We start from the raw sequence: 17,834 nt of genomic DNA on the forward strand, positions 1-17,834 counted from the left end.
AACTGCTTCTGAAATCTGCTTTATATTTCAATGCAAATAATTGAAAGTACAACTTGTTTGGAATCCTGAGTTCAGCTTGGCAAGCTGTGAAATACTCTTGAAAACCATTTGGAAAAAAAGTTTGAGCAAAATTTTTCTTTTTGGTGGAAGACTATATTTTGAGACGAAGATTTTTTTTAACATAGGAAGAATTTTTTTTACGAATTTTTTTTTTCTGAAGGAAGAATTTTTTTGAGGTGACTGTTGTGGGGAACTTTTTTTTTTCAATGGCATATGAAAACTGCTATCGAAACGTTCTTCTTATTGCAATGTTTGGCATCCTGAGTTCAGCTTGGCAAGCTGTGAAACACTCTTGAAAACCATTTGGAAAAAAAGTTTGGGCAAAATTTTCCTTTTTGGTGGAAGATTATATTTTGAGAGGAACATTTTTTTTTAACATAGGAAGAATTTTTTTACTAATTTTTTTTTCTGAAGGAAGAATTTTTTTGAGGTGACTGTTGTGTACTTTTTTTTTTTTCAATGGCATATGAAAACTGCTACCGAAATGTTCTTCTTATTGCAATGTTTGGCATCCTGAGTTCAGCTTGGCAAGCTGTGAAACACTCTTGAAAGCCATTTGGAAAAAAAGTTTGGGCAAAATTTTCCTTTTTGGTGGAAGATTATATTTTGAGAGGAAGATTTTTTTTAACATAGGAAGAATTTTTTTACGAATTTTTTTTTTCTGAAAGAAGAATTTTTTTGAGGTGACTGTTGTGGGGAACTTTTTTTTTTCAATGGCATATGAAAACTGCTACCGAAATGTTCTTCTTATTGCAATGTTTGGAATCCTGAGTTCAGCTTGGCAAGCTGTGAAATACTCTTGAAAACCATTTGGAAAAAAAGTTTGAGCAAAATTTTTCTTTTTGGTGGAAGACTATATTTTGAGACGAAGATTTTTTTTAACATAGGAAGAATTTTTTTTACGAATTTTTTTTTTTCTGAAGGAAGAATTTTTTTGAGGTGACTGTTGTGGGGAACTTTTTTTTTTCAATGGCATATGAAAACTGCTATCGAAATGTTCTTCTTATTGCAATGTTTGGCATCCTGAGTTCAGCTTGGCAAGCTGTGAAACACTCTTGAAAACCATTTGGAAAAAAAGTTTGGGCAAAATTTTCCTTTTTGGTGGAAGATTATATTTTGAGAGGAAAATTTTTTTTAACATAGGAAGAATTTTTTTACTAATTTTTTTTTCTGAAGGAAGAATTTTTTTGAGGTGACTGTTGTGAACTTTTTTTTTTTCAATGGCATATGAAAACTGCTACCGAAATGTTCTTCTTATTGCAATGTTTGGCATCCTGAGTTCAGCTTGGCAAGCTGTGAAACACTCTTGAAAGCCATTTGGAAAAAAAGTTTGGGCAAAATTTTCCTTTTTGGTGGAAGATTATATTTTGAGAGGAAGATTTTTTTTAACATAGGAAGAATTTTTTTACGAATTTTTTTTTTCTGAAAGAAGAATTTTTTTGAGGTGACTGTTGTGGGGAACTTTTTTTTTTCAATGGCATATGAAAACTGCTACCGAAATGTTCTTCTTATTGCAATGTTTGGAATCCTGAGTTCAGCTTGGCAAGCTGTGAAATACTCTTGAAAACCATTTGGAAAAAAAGTTTGAGCAAAATTTTTCTTTTTGGTGGAAGACTATATTTTGAGACGAAGATTTTTTTTAACATAGGAAGAATTTTTTTTACGAATTTTTTTTTTTCTGAAGGAAGAATTTTTTTGAGGTGACTGTTGTGGGGAACTTTTTTTTTTCAATGGCATATGAAAACTGCTATCGAAATGTTCTTCTTATTGCAATGTTTGGCATCCTGAGTTCAGCTTGGCAAGCTGTGAAACACTCTTGAAAACCATTTGGAAAAAAAGTTTGGGCAAAATTTTCCTTTTTGGTGGAAGATTATATTTTGAGAGGAACATTTTTTTTAACATAGGAAGAATTTTTTTACTAATTTTTTTTTCTGAAGGAAGAATTTTTTTGAGGTGACTGTTGTGAACTTTTTTTTTTTCAATGGCATATGAAAACTGCTACCGAAATGTTCTTCTTATTGCAATGTTTGGCATCCTGAGTTCAGCTTGGCAAGCTGTGAAACACTCTTGAAAGCCATTTGGAAAAAAAGTTTGGGCAAAATTTTCCTTTTTGGTGGAAGATTATATTTTGAGAGGAAGATTTTTTTTAACATAGGAAGAATTTTTTTACGAATTTTTTTTTTCTGAAAGAAGAATTTTTTTGAGGTGACTGTTGTGGGGAACTTTTTTTTTTCAATGGCATATGAAAACTGCTACCGAAATGTTCTTCTTATTGCAATGTTTGGAATCCTGAGTTCAGCTTGGCAAGCTGTGAAATACTCTTGAAAACCATTTGGAAAAAAAGTTTGAGCAAAATTTTTCTTTTTGGTGGAAGACTATATTTTGAGACGAAGATTTTTTTTAACATAGGAAGAATTTTTTTTACGAATTTTTTTTTTTCTGAAGGAAGAATTTTTTTGAGGTGACTGTTGTGGGGAACTTTTTTTTTTCAATGGCATATGAAAACTGCTATCGAAATGTTCTTCTTATTGCAATGTTTGGCATCCTGAGTTCAGCTTGGCAAGCTGTGAAACACTCTTGAAAACCATTTGGAAAAAAAGTTTGGGCAAAATTTTCCTTTTTGGTGGAAGATTATATTTTGAGAGGAACATTTTTTTTAACATAGGAAGAATTTTTTTTACGATTTTTTTTTCTGAAGGAAGAATTTTTTTGAGGTGACTGTTGTGGGGAACTTTTTTTTTTCAATGGCATATGAAAACTGCTACCGAAATGTTCTTCTTATTGCAATGTTTGGAATCCTGAGTTCAGCTTGGCAAGCTGTGAAATACTCTTGAAAACCATTTGGAAAAAAAGTTTGAGCAAAATTTTTCTTTTTGGTGGAAGACTATATTTTGAGACGAAGATTTTTTTTAACATAGGAAGATTTTTTTACGATTTTTTTTTTCTGAAGGAAGAATTTTTTTGAAGTGACTGTTGTGGGGAACTTTTTTTTTTCAATGGCATATTTGTTCTTAATATTTCAATACAAACACTATGTACAACTTGTTTGGCATCCAGAGTTCAGCTTGGCAAGCTGTGAAATACTCTTGAAAACCATTTGGAAAAAAAGTTAGAGGAAATTTTTCTTTTTGGTGGAATACTATATTTTGAGAGGAACATTTTTTTAACATAGGAAGAATTTTTTTACGATTTTTTTTTTCTGAAGGAAGAATTTTTTTGAGGTGACTTTTGTGGGGAACTTTTTTCTTTTCAATGGCATATGTGTTCTTAATATTTCAATACAAACACTATGTACAACTTGTTTGGCATCCTGAGTTCAGCTTGGCAATCTGTGAAAGACTCTTGAAAACCATTTGGAAAAAAAGTTTGGGCAAAATTTTTCTTTTTGGTGGAAGATTACATTTTGAGAGGAAGATTTTTTTTAACATAGGAAGAATTTTTTTACGAATTTTTTTTTTCTGAAGGAAGAATTTTTTTGAGATGAATGTTGTGGGGAACTTTTTTTTTTCAAAGGCAAATGAAAAATGCTTCCAAAAAGTTCTTAATATTTCAATACAAACACTATGTACAAGTGTACAAGTGTTTCAATTTCACTGAAAGCTGATGATAAAATTGACTTAAGATTTCAATGCAAATACTATATATAACTAGTTTAGCATGCTGAGTTCTGCTTGGCAAGCCATGAAAGACTCTTGAAAACCATTTGGAACAAAAGTTACAGCACATTTGAACAAAGTTGAAAATTAGCCTTATTTCAGTGAGAGCTGCAGAAAGAAGCAATAAAATTTCACTGAAAGCTGATGATAAAATTGACTTAAGATTTCAATGCAAATACTATATATAACTAGTTTAGCATGCTGAGTTCTGCTTGGCAAGCCATGAAAGACTCTTGAAAACCATTTGGAACAAAAGTTACAGCACATTTGAACAAAGTTGAAAATTAGCCTTATTTCAGTGAGAGCTGCAGAAAGAAGCAATAAAATTTCACTGAAAGCTGATGATAAAATTGACTTAAGATTTCAATGCAAATACTATATATAACTAGTTTAGCATGCTGAGTTCTGCTTGGCAAGCCATGAAAGACTCTTGAAAACCATTTGGAACAAAAGTTACAGCACATTTGAACAAAGTTGAAAATTAGCCTTATTTCAGTGAGAGCTGCAGAAAGAAGCAATAAAATTTCACTGAAAGCTGATGATAAAATTGACTTAAGATTTCAATGCAAATACTATATATAACTAGTTTAGCATGCTGAGTTCTGCTTGGCAAGCCATGAAAGACTCTTGAAAACCATTTGGAACAAAAGTTACAGCACATTTGAACAAAGTTGAAAATTAGCCTTATTTCAGTGAGAGCTGCAGAAAGAAGCAATAAAATTTCACTGAAAGCTGATGATAAAATTGACTTAAGATTTCAATGCAAATACTATATATAACTAGTTTAGCATGCTGAGTTCTGCTTGGCAAGCCATGAAAGACTCTTGAAAACCATTTGGAACAAAAGTTACAGCACATTTGAACAAAGTTGAAAATTAGCCTTATTTCAGTGAGAGCTGCAGAAAGAAGCAATAAAATTTCACTGAAAGCTGATGATAAAATTGACTTAAGATTTCAATGCAAATACTATATATAACTAGTTTAGCATGCTGAGTTCTGCTTGGCAAGCCATGAAAGACTCTTGAAAACCATTTGGAACAAAAGTTACAGCACATTTGAACAAAGTTGAAAATTAGCCTTATTTCAGTGAGAGCTGCAGAAAGAAGCAATAAAATTTCACTGAAAGCTGATGATAAAATTGACTTCAGATTTCAATGCAAATACTATATATAACTAGTTTAGCATGCTGAGTTCTGCTTGGCAAGCCATGAAAGACTCTTGAAAACCATTTGGAACAAAAGTTACAGCACATTTGAACAAAGTTGAAAATTAGCCTTATTTCAGAGAGCTGCAGAAAGAAGCAATAAAATTTCACTGAAAGCTGAAAAAAAGTTTGAGCAAAATTTTTCTTTTTGGTGGAAGATTATATTTTGAGAGGAAGATTTCTTTTATCACAGGAAGATTTTTTTTATCGACATCGGTTTTTTTTGGAGGAAGATTTTTTTTTCGGTTGACAGTGGGAATTCTTTTTTTGAAGGCAAATGAAAACTGCTTCTGAAATCTGCTTTATATTTCAATGCAAATAATTGAAAGTACAACTTGTTTGGAATCCTGAGTTCAGCTTGGCAAGCTGTGAAATACTCTTGAAAACCATTTGGAAAAAAAGTTTGAGCAAAATTTTTCTTTTTGGTGGAAGACTATATTTTGAGACGAAGATTTTTTTTAACATAGGAAGAATTTTTTTTACGAATTTTTTTTTTCTGAAGGAAGAATTTTTTTGAGGTGACTGTTGTGGGGAACTTTTTTTTTTCAATGGCATATGAAAACTGCTATCGAAACGTTCTTCTTATTGCAATGTTTGGCATCCTGAGTTCAGCTTGGCAAGCTGTGAAACACTCTTGAAAACCATTTGGAAAAAAAGTTTGGGCAAAATTTTCCTTTTTGGTGGAAGATTATATTTTGAGAGGAAGATTTTTTTTAACATAGGAAGAATTTTTTTACTAATTTTTTTTTCTGAAGGAAGAATTTTTTTGAGGTGACTGTTGTGAACTTTTTTTTTTTCAATGGCATATGAAAACTGCTACCGAAATGTTCTTCTTATTGCAATGTTTGGCATCCTGAGTTCAGCTTGGCAAGCTGTGAAACACTCTTGAAAACCATTTGGAAAAAAAGTTTGGGCAAAATTTTCCTTTTTGGTGGAAGATTATATTTTGAGAGGAACATTTTTTTTAACATAGGAAGAATCTTTTTTACGATTTTTTTTTCTGAAGGAAGAATTTTTTTGAGGTGACTGTTGTGGTGAACTTTTTTTTTTTTCAATGGCATATGAAAACTGCTACCGAAATGTTCTTCTTATTGCAATGTTTGGCATCCTGAGTTCAGCTTGGCAAGCTATGAAACACTCTTGAAAACCATTTGGAAAAAAAGTTTGGGCAAAATTTTCCTTTTTGGTGGAAGATTACATTTTGAGAGGAAGATTTTTTTTAACATAGGAAGAATTTTTTTACGATTTTTTTTTTCTGAAGGAAGAATTTTTTTGAAGTGACTGTTGTGGGGAACTTTTTTTTTTCAATGGCATATTTGTTCTTAATATTTCAATACAAACACTATGTACAACTTGTTTGGCATCCAGAGTTCAGCTTGGCAAGCTGTGAAAGACTCTTGAAAACCATTTGGAAAAAAAGTTAGAGAACATTTTTCTTTTTGGTGGAATACTATATTTTGAGAGGAACATTTTTTTAACATAGGAAGAATTTTTCTACGATTTTTTTTTTCTGAAGGAAGAATTTTTTTGATGTGACTGTTGTAGGGAACTTTTTTTTTTTCAAAGGCAAATGAAAACTGCTTCCAAAATGTTCTTAATATTTCAATACAAACACTATGTACAACTTGTTTGGCATCCTGAGTTCAGCTTGGAAAGCTGTGAAAGACTCTTGAAAACCATTTGGAAAAAAAGTTTGAGCAAAATTTTTCTTTTTGGTGGAAGATTATATTTTGAGAGGAAGATTTTTTTTAACAAAGGAAGAATTTTTTTTACGAATTTTTTTTTTTCTCAAGGATGAATTTTTTTGAGGTGACTTTTGTGGGGAACTTTTTTCTTTTCAATGGCATATGTGTTCTTAATATTTCAATACAAACACTATGTACAACTTGTTTGGCATCCTGAGTTCAGCTTGGCAATCTGTGAAAGACTCTTGAAAACCATTTGGAAAAAAAGTTTGGGCAAAATTTTTCTTTTTGGTGGAAGATTACATTTTGAGAGGAAGATTTTTTTTAATATAGGAAGAATTTTTTTACGAATTTTTTTTTTCTGAAGGAAGAATTTTTTTGAGATGAATGTTGTGGGGAACTTTTTTTTTTCAAAGGCAAATGAAAAATGCTTCCAAAAAGTTCTTAATATTTCAATACAAACACTATGTACAAGTGTACAAGTGTTTCAATTTCACTGAAAGCTGATGATAAAATTGACTTAAGATTTCAATGCAAATACTATATATAACTAGTTTAGCATGCTGAGTTCTGCTTGGCAAGCCATGAAAGACTCTTGAAAACCATTTGGAACAAAAGTTACAGCACATTTGAACAAAGTTGAAAATTAGCCTTATTTCAGTGAGAGCTGCAGAAAGAAGCAATAAAATTTCACTGAAAGCTGATGATAAAATTGACTTAAGATTTCAATGCAAATACTATATATAACTAGTTTAGCATGCTGAGTTCTGCTTGGCAAGCCATGAAAGACTCTTGAAAACCATTTGGAACAAAAGTTACAGCACATTTGAACAAAGTTGAAAATTAGCCTTATTTCAGTGAGAGCTGCAGAAAGAAGCAATAAAATTTCACTGAAAGCTGATGATAAAATTGACTTAATATTTCAATGCAAATACTATATATAACTAGTTTAGCATGCTGAGTTCTGCTTGGCAAGCCATGAAAGACTCTTGAAAACCATTTGGAACAAAAGTTACAGCACATTTGAACAAAGTTGAAAATTAGCCTTATTTCAGTGAGAGCTGCAGAAAGAAGCAATAAAATTTCACTGAAAGCTGATGATAAAATTGACTTAAGATTTCAATGCAAATACTATATATAACTAGTTTAGCATGCTGAGTTCTGCTTGGCAAGCCATGAAAGACTCTTGAAAACCATTTGGAACAAAAGTTACAGCACATTTGAACAAAATTGAAAATTAGCCTTATTTCAGTGAGAGCTGCAGAAAGAAGCAATAAAATTTCACTGAAAGCTGATGATAAAATTGACTTAAGATTTCAATGCAAATACTATATATAACTAGTTTAGCATGCTGAGTTCTGCTTGGCAAGCCATGAAAGACTCTTGAAAACCATTTGGAACAAAAGTTACAGCACATTTGAACAAAGTTGAAAATTAGCCTTATTTCAGTGAGAGCTGCAGAAAGAAGCAATAAAATTTCACTGAAAGCTGATGATAAAATTGACTTAATATTTCAATGCAAATACTATATATAACTAGTTTAGCATGCTGAGTTCTGCTTGGCAAGCCATGAAAGACTCTTGAAAACCATTTGGAACAAAAGTTACAGCACATTTGAACAAAGTTGAAAATTAGCCTTATTTCAGTGAGAGCTGCAGAAAGAAGCAATAAAATTTCACTGAAAGCTGATGATAAAATTGACTTAAGATTTCAATGCAAATACTATATATAACTAGTTTAGCATGCTGAGTTCTGCTTGGCAAGCCATGAAAGACTCTTGAAAACCATTTGGAACAAAAGTTACAGCACATTTGAACAAAGTTGAAAATTAGCCTTATTTCAGTGAGAGCTGCAGAAAGAAGCAATAAAATTTCACTGAAAGCTGATGATAAAATTGACTTAAGATTTCAATGCAAATACTATATATAACTAGTTTAGCATGCTGAGTTCTGCTTGGCAAGCCATGAAAGACTCTTGAAAACCATTTGGAACAAAAGTTACAGCACATTTGAACAAAGTTGAAAATTAGCCTTATTTCAGTGAGAGCTGCAGAAATAAGCAATAAAATTTCACTGAAAGCTGATGATAAAATTGACTTAATATTTCAATGCAAATACTATATATAACTAGTTTAGCATGCTGAGTTCTGCTTGGCAAGCCATGAAAGACTCTTGAAAACCATTTGGAACAAAAGTTACAGCACATTTGAACAAAGTTGAAAATTAGCCTTATTTCAGTGAGAGCTGCAGAAAGAAGCAATAAAATTTCACTGAAAGCTGATGATAAAATTGACTTAAGATTTCAATGCAAATACTATATATAACTAGTTTAGCATGCTGAGTTCTGCTTGGCAAGCCATGAAAGACTCTTGAAAACCATTTGGAACAAAAGTTACAGCACATTTGAACAAAGTTGAAAATTAGCCTTATTTCAGTGAGAGCTGCAGAAAGAAGCAATAAAATTTCACTGAAAGCTGATGATAAAATTGACTTAAGATTTCAATGCAAATACTATATATAACTAGTTTAGCATGCTGAGTTCTGCTTGGCAAGCCATGAAAGACTCTTGAAAACCATTTGGAACAAAAGTTACAGCACATTTGAACAAAGTTGAAAATTAGCCTTATTTCAGTGAGAGCTGCAGAAAGAAGCAATAAAATTTCACTGAAAGCTGATGATAAAATTGACTTAATATTTCAATGCAAATACTATATATAACTAGTTTAGCATGCTGAGTTCTGCTTGGCAAGCCATGAAAGACTCTTGAAAACCATTTGGAACAAAAGTTACAGCACATTTGAACAAAGTTGAAAATTAGCCTTATTTCAGTGAGAGCTGCAGAAAGAAGCAATAAAATTTCACTGAAAGCTGATGATAAAATTGACTTAAGATTTCAATGCAAATACTATATATAACTAGTTTAGCATGCTGAGTTCTGCTTGGCAAGCCATGAAAGACTCTTGAAAACCATTTGGAACAAAAGTTACAGCACATTTGAACAAAGTTGAAAATTAGCCTTATTTCAGTGAGAGCTGCAGAAAGAAGCAATAAAATTTCACTGAAAGCTGATGATAAAATTGACTTAGGATTTCAATGCAAATACTATATATAACTAGTTTAGCATGCTGAGTTCTGCTTGGCAAGCCATGAAAGACTCTTGAAAACCATTTGGAACAAAAGTTACAGCACATTTGAACAAAGTTGAAAATTAGCCTTATTTCAGTGAGAGCTGCAGAAAGAAGCAATAAAATTTCACTGAAAGCTGATGATAAAATTGACTTAATATTTCAATGCAAATACTATATATAACTAGTTTAGCATGCTGAGTTCTGCTTGGCAAGCCATGAAAGACTCTTGAAAACCATTTGGAACAAAAGTTACAGCACATTTGAACAAAGTTGAAAATTAGCCTTATTTCAGTGAGAGCTGCAGAAAGAAGCAATAAAATTTCACTGAAAGCTGATGATAAAATTGACTTAAGATTTCAATGCAAATACTATATATAACTAGTTTAGCATGCTGAGTTCTGCTTGGCAAGCCATGAAAGACTCTTGAAAACCATTTGGAACAAAAGTTACAGCACATTTGAACAAAGTTGAAAATTAGCCTTATTTCAGTGAGAGCTGCAGAAAGAAGCAATAAAATTTCACTGAAAGCTGATGATAAAATTGACTTAATATTTCAATGCAAATACTATATATAACTAGTTTAGCATGCTGAGTTCTGCTTGGCAAGCCATGAAAGACTCTTGAAAACCATTTGGAACAAAAGTTACAGCACATTTGAACAAAGTTGAAAATTAGCCTTATTTCAGTGAGAGCTGCAGAAAGAAGCAATAAAATTTCACTGAAAGCTGAAAAAAAGTTTGAGCAAAATTTTTCTTTTTGGTGGAAGATTATATTTTGAGAGGAAGATTTCTTTTATCACAGGAAGATTTTTTTTATCGACATTGGTTTTTTTTGGAGGAAGAATTTTTTTTCGGTTGACAGTGGGAATTCTTTTTTTGAAGGCAAATGAAAACTGCTTCTGAAATCTGCTTCATATTTCAATGCAAATAATTGAAAGTACAACTTGTTTGGAATCCTGAGTTCAGCTTGGCAAGCTGTGAAATACTCTTGAAAACCATTTGGAAAAAAAGTTTGAGCAAAATTTTTCTTTTTGGTGGAAGACTATATTTTGAGACGAAGATTTTTTTTAACATAGGAAGAATTTTTTTTACGAATTTTTTTTTTCTGAAGGAAGAATTTTTTTGAGGTGACTGTTGTGGGGAATTTTTTTTTTTCAATGGCATATGAAAACTGCTATCGAAACGTTCTTCTTATTGCAATGTTTGGCATCCTGAGTTCAGCTTGGCAAGCTGTGAAACACTCTTGAAAACCATTTGGAAAAAAAGTTTGGGCAAAATTTTCCTTTTTGGTGGAAGATTATATTTTGAGAGGAACATTTTTTTTAACATAGGAAGAATTTTTTTACTAATTTTTTTTTCTGAAGGAAGAATTTTTTTGAGGTGACTGTTGTGAACTTTTTTTTTTTTCAATGGCATATGAAAACTGCTACCGAAATGTTCTTCTTATTGCAATGTTTGGCATCCTGAGTTCAGCTTGGCAAGCTGTGAAACACTCTTGAAAGCCATTTGGAAAAAAAGTTTGGGCAAAATTTTCCTTTTTGGTGGAAGATTATATTTTGAGAGGAAGATTTTTTTTAACATAGGAAGAATTTTTTTACGAATTTTTTTTTTCTGAAAGAAGAATTTTTTTGAGGTGACTGTTGTGGGGAACTTTTTTTTTTCAATGGCATATGAAAACTGCTACCGAAATGTTCTTCTTATTGCAATGTTTGGAATCCTGAGTTCAGCTTGGCAAGCTGTGAAATACTCTTGAAAACCATTTGGAAAAAAAGTTTGAGCAAAATTTTTCTTTTTGGTGGAAGACTATATTTTGAGACGAAGATTTTTTTTAACATAGGAAGAATTTTTTTTACGAATTTTTTTTTTTCTGAAGGAAGAATTTTTTTGAGGTGACTGTTGTGGGGAACTTTTTTTTTTCAATGGCATATGAAAACTGCTATCGAAACGTTCTTCTTATTGCAATGTTTGGCATCCTGAGTTCAGCTTGGCAAGCTGTGAAACACTCTTGAAAACCATTTGGAAAAAAAGTTTGGGCAAAATTTTCCTTTTTGGTGGAAGATTATATTTTGAGAGGAAGATTTTTTTTAACATAGGAAGAATTTTTTTACGAATTTTTTTTTTCTGAAAGAAGAATTTTTTTGAGGTGACTGTTGTGGGGAACTTTTTTTTTCAATGGCATATGAAAACTGCTACCGAAATGTTCTTCTTATTGCAATGTTTGGAATCCTGAGTTCAGCTTGGCAAGCTGTGAAATATTCTTGAAAACCATTTGGAAAAAAAGTTTGAGCAAAATTTTTCTTTTTGGTGGAAGACTATATTTTGAGACGAAGATTTTTTTTAACATAGGAAGAATTTTTTTTACGAATTTTTTTTTTCTGAAGGAATAATTTTTTTGAGGTGACTGTTGTGGGGAACTTTTTTTTTCAATGGCATATGAAAACTGCTATCGAAACGTTCTTCTTATTGCAATGTTTGGCATCCTGAGTTCAGCTTGTCAAGCTGTGAAACACTCTTGAAAACCATTTGGAAAAAAAGTTTGGGCAAAATTTTCCTTTTTGGTGGAAGATTATATTTTGAGAGGAACATTTTTTTTAACATAGGAAGAATTTTTTTACTAATTTTTTTTTCTGAAGGAAGAATTTTTTTGAGGTGACTGTTGTGAACTTTTTTTTTTTTCAATGGCATATGAAAACTGCTACCGAAATGTTCTTCTTATTTCAATGTTTGGCATCCTGAGTTCAGCTTGGCAAGCTGTGAAACACTCTTGAAAGCCATTTGGAAAAAAAGTTTGGGCAAAATTTTCCTTTTTGGTGGAAGATTACATTTTGAGAGGAAGATTTTTTTTAACATAGGAATAATTTTTTTACGAATTTTTTTTTTCTGAAAGAAGAATTTTTTTGAGGTGACTGTTGTGGGGAACTTTTTTTTTCAATGGCATATGAAAACTGCTACCGAAATGTTCTTCTTATTGCAATGTTTGGAATCCTGAGTTCAGCTTGGCAAGCTGTGAAATACTCTTGAAAACCATTTGGAAAAAAAGTTTGAGCAAAATTTTTCTTTTTGGTGGAAGACTATATTTTGAGACTAAGATTTTTTTTAACATAGGAAGAATTTTTTTTACGAATTTTTTTTTTTCTGAAGGAAGAATTTTTTTGAGGTGACTGTTGTTGGGAACTTTTTTTTTTCAATGGCATATGAAAACTGCTATCGAAACGTTCTTCTTATTGCAATGTTTGGCATCCTGAGTTCAGCTTGGCAAGCTGTGAAACACTCTTGAAAACCATTTGGAAAAAAAGTTTGGGCAAAATTTTCCTTTTTGGTGGAAGATTATATTTTGAGAGGAACATTTTTTTTAACATAGGAAGAATTTTTTTTACGATTTTTTTTTCTGAAGGAAGAATTTTTTTGAGGTGACTGTTGTGGTGAACTTTTTTTTTTTTCAATGGCATATGAAAACTGTTACCGAAATGTTCTTCTTATTGCAATGTTTGGCATCCTGAGTTCAGCTTGGCAAGCTGTGAAACACTCTTGAAAACCATTTGGAAAAAAAGTTTGAGCAAAATTTTCCTTTTTGGTGGAAGATTACATTTTGAGAGGAAGATTTTTTTTAACATAGGAAGAATTTTTTTACGATTTTTATTTTCTGAAGGAAGAATTTTTTTGAAGTGACTGTTGTGGGGAACTTTTTTTTTTCAATGGCATATTTGTTCTTAATATTTCAATACAAACACTATGTACAACTTGTTTGGCATCCAGAGTTCAGCTTGGCAAGCTGTGAAAGACTCTTGAAAACCATTTGGAAAAAAAGTTAGAGGAAATTTTTCTTTTTGGTGGAATACTATATTTTGAGAGGAACATTTTTTTAACATAGGAAGAATTTTTTTACGATTTTTTTTTTCTGAAGGAAGAATTTTTTTGATGTGACTGTTGTAGGGAACTTTTTTTTTTTCAAAGGCAAATGAAAACTGCTTCCAAAATGTTCTTAATATTTCAATACAAACACTATGTACAACTTGTTTGGCATCCTGAGTTCAGCTTGGAAAGCTGTGAAAGACTCTTGAAAACCATTTGGAAAAAAAGTTTGAGCAAAATTTTTCTTTTTGGTGGAAGATTATATTTTGAGAGGAAGATTTTTTTTAACAAAGGAAGAATTTTTTTTACGAATTTTTTTTTTTCTCAAGGATGAATTTTTTTGAGGTGACTTTTGTGGGGAACTTTTTTCTTTTCAATGGCATATGTGTTCTTAATATTTCAATACAAACACTATGTACAACTTGTTTGGCATCCTGAGTTCAGCTTGGCAATCTGTGAAAGACTCTTGAAAACCATTTGGAAAAAAAGTTTGGGCAAAATTTTTCTTTTTGGTGGAAGATTACATTTTGAGAGGAAGATTTTTTTTAACATAGGAAGAATTTTTTTACGAATTTTTTTTTTCTGAAGGAAGAATTTTTTTGAGATGAATGTTGTGGGGAACTTTTTTTTTCAAAGGCAAATGAAAAATGCTTCCAAAAAGTTCTTAATATTTCAATACAAACACTATGTACAAGTGTACAAGTGTTTCAATTTCACTGAAAGCTGATGATAAAATTGACTTAAGATTTCAATGCAAATACTATATATAACTAGTTTAGCATGCTGAGTTCTGCTTGGCAAGCCATGAAAGACTCTTGAAAACCATTTGGAACAAAAGTTACAGCACATTTGAACAAAGTTGAAAATTAGCCTTATTTCAGTGAGAGCTGCAGAAAGAAGCAATAAAATTTCACTGAAAGCTGATGATAAAATTGACTTAAGATTTCAATGCAAATACTATATATAACTAGTTTAGCATGCTGAGTTCTGCTTGGCAAGCCATGAAAGACTCTTGAAAACCATTTGGAACAAAAGTTACAGCACATTTGAACAAAGTTGAAAATTAGCCTTATTTCAGTGAGAGCTGCAGAAAGAAGCAATAAAATTTCACTGAAAGCTGATGATAAAATTGACTTAAGATTTCAATGCAAATACTATATATAACTAGTTTAGCATGCTGAGTTCTGCTTGGCAAGCCATGAAAGACTCTTGAAAACCATTTGGAACAAAAGTTACAGCACATTTGAACAAAGTTGAAAATTAGCCTTATTTCAGTGAGAGCTGCAGAAAGAAGCAATAAAATTTCACTGAAAGCTGATGATAAAATTGACTTAAGATTTCAATGCAAATACTATATATAACTAGTTTAGCATGCTGAGTTCTGCTTGGCAAGCCATGAAAGACTCTTGAAAACCATTTGGAACAAAAGTTACAGCACATTTGAACAAAGTTGAAAATTAGCCTTATTTCAGTGAGAGCTGCAGAAAGAAGCAATAAAATTTCACTGAAAGCTGATGATAAAATTGACTTAAGATTTCAATGCAAATACTATATATAACTAGTTTAGCATGCTGAGTTCTGCTTGGCAAGCCATGAAAGACTCTTGAAAACCATTTGGAACAAAAGTTACAGCACATTTGAACAAAGTTGAAAATTAGCCTTATTTCAGTGAGAGCTGCAGAAAGAAGCAATAAAATTTCACTGAAAGCTGATGATAAAATTGACTTAAGATTTCAATGCAAATACTATATATAACTAGTTTAGCATGCTGAGTTCTGCTTGGCAAGCCATGAAAGACTCTTGAAAACCATTTGGAACAAAAGTTACAGCACATTTGAACAAAGTTGAAAATTAGCCTTATTTCAGTGAGAGCTGCAGAAAGAAGCAATAAAATTTCACTGAAAGCTGATGATAAAATTGACTTAAGATTTCAATGCAAATACTATATATAACTAGTTTAGCATGCTGAGTTCTGCTTGGCAAGCCATGAAAGACTCTTGAAAACCATTTGGAACAAAAGTTACAGCACATTTGAACAAAGTTGAAAATTAGCCTTATTTCAGTGAGAGCTGCAGAAAGAAGCAATAAAATTTCACTGAAAGCTGATGATAAAATTGACTTAAGATTTCAATGCAAATACTATATATAACTAGTTTAGCATGCTGAGTTCTGCTTGGCAAGCCATGAAAGACTCTTGAAAACCATTTGGAACAAAAGTTACAGCAAATTTGAACAAAGTTGAAAATTAGCCTTATTTCAGTGAGAGCTGCAGAAAGAAGCAATAAAATTTCACTGAAAGCTGATGATAAAATTGACTTAAGATTTCAATGCAAATACTATATATAACTAGTTTAGCATGCTGAGTTCTGCTTGGCAAGCCATGAAAGACTCTTGAAAACCATTTGGAACAAAAGTTACAGCACATTTGAACAAAGTTGAAAATTAGCCTTATTTCAGTGAGAGCTGCAGAAAGAAGCAATAAAATTTCACTGAAAGCTGATGATAAAATTTACTTAAGATTTCAATGCAAATACTATATATAACTAGTTTAGCATGCTGAGTTCTGCTTGGCAAGCCATGAAAGACTCTTGAAAACCATTTGGAACAAAAGTTACAGCACATTTGAACAAAGTTGAAAATTAGCCTTATTTCAGTGAGAGCTGCAGAAAGAAGCAATAAAATTTCACTGAAAGCTGATGATAAAATTGACTTAATATTTCAATGCAAATACTATATATAACTAGTTTAGCATGCTGAGTTCTGCTTGGCAAGCCATGAAAGACTCTTGAAAACCATTTGGAACAAAAGTTACAGCACATTTGAACAAAGTTGAAAATTAGCCTTATTTCAGTGAGAGCTGCAGAAAGAAGCAATAAAATTTCACTGAAAGCTGATGATAAAATTGACTTAAGATTTCAATGCAAATACTATATATAACTAGTTTAGCATGCTGAGTTCTGCTTGGCAAGCCATGAAAGACTCTTGAAAACCATTTGGAACAAAAGTTACAGCACATTTGAACAAAGTTGAAAATTAGCCTTATTTCAGTGAGAGCTGCAGAAAGAAGCAATAAAATTTCACTGAAAGCTGATGATAAAATTGACTTAAGATTTCAATGCAAATACTATATATAACTAGTTTAGCATGCTGAGTTCTGCTTGGCAAGCCATGAAAGACTCTTGAAAACCATTTGGAACAAAAGTTACAGCACATTTGAACAAAGTTGAAAATTAGCCTTATTTCAGTGAGAGCTGCAGAAAGAAGCAATAAAATTTCACTGAAAGCTGATGATAAAATTGACTTAATATTTCAATGCAAATACTATATATAACTAGTTTAGCATGCTGAGTTCTGCTTGGCAAGCCATGAAAGACTCTTGAAAACCATTTGGAACAAAAGTTACAGCACATTTGAACAAAGTTGAAAATTAGCCTTATTTCAGTGAGAGCTGCAGAAAGAAGCAATAAAATTTCACTGAAAGCTGATGATAAAATTGACTTAAGATTTCAATGCAAATACTATATATAACTAGTTTAGCATGCTGAGTTCTGCTTGGCAAGCCATGAAAGACTCTTGAAAACCATTTGGAACAAAAGTTACAGCACATTTGAACAAAGTTGAAAATTAGCCTTATTTCAGTGAGAGCTGCAGAAAGAAGCAATAAAATTTCACTGAAAGCTGATGATAAAATTGACTTAAGATTTCAATGCAAATACTATATATAACTAGTTTAGCATGCTGAGTTCTGCTTGGCAAGCCATGAAAGACTCTTGAAAACCATTTGGAACAAAAGTTACAGCACATTTGAACAAAGTTGAAAATTAGCCTTATTTCAGTGAGAGCTGCAGAAAGAAGCAATAAAATTTCACTGAAAGCTGATGATAAAATTGACTTAAGATTTCAATGCAAATACTATATATAACTAGTTTAGCATGCTGAGTTCTGCTTGGCAAGCCATGAAAGACTCTTGAAAACCATTTGGAACAAAAGTTACAGCACATTTGAACAAAGTTGAAAATTAGCCTTATTTCAGTGAGAGCTGCAGAAAGAAGCAATAAAATTTCACTGAAAGCTGATGATAAAATTGACTTAAGATTTCAATGCAAATACTATATATAACTAGTTTAGCATGCTGAGTTCTGCTTGGCAAGCCATGAAAGACTCTTGAAAACCATTTGGAACAAAAGTTACAGCACATTTGAACAAAGTTGAAAATTAGCCTTATTTCAGTGAGAGCTGCAGAAAGAAGCA

The sequence above is a fragment of the Ammodytes marinus genome (genome assembly GCF_949987685.1).
Source record: "Ammodytes marinus genome assembly, chromosome: 6".
NCBI classification, from domain to species: Eukaryota; Metazoa; Chordata; class Actinopteri; order Uranoscopiformes; family Ammodytidae; genus Ammodytes; species Ammodytes marinus.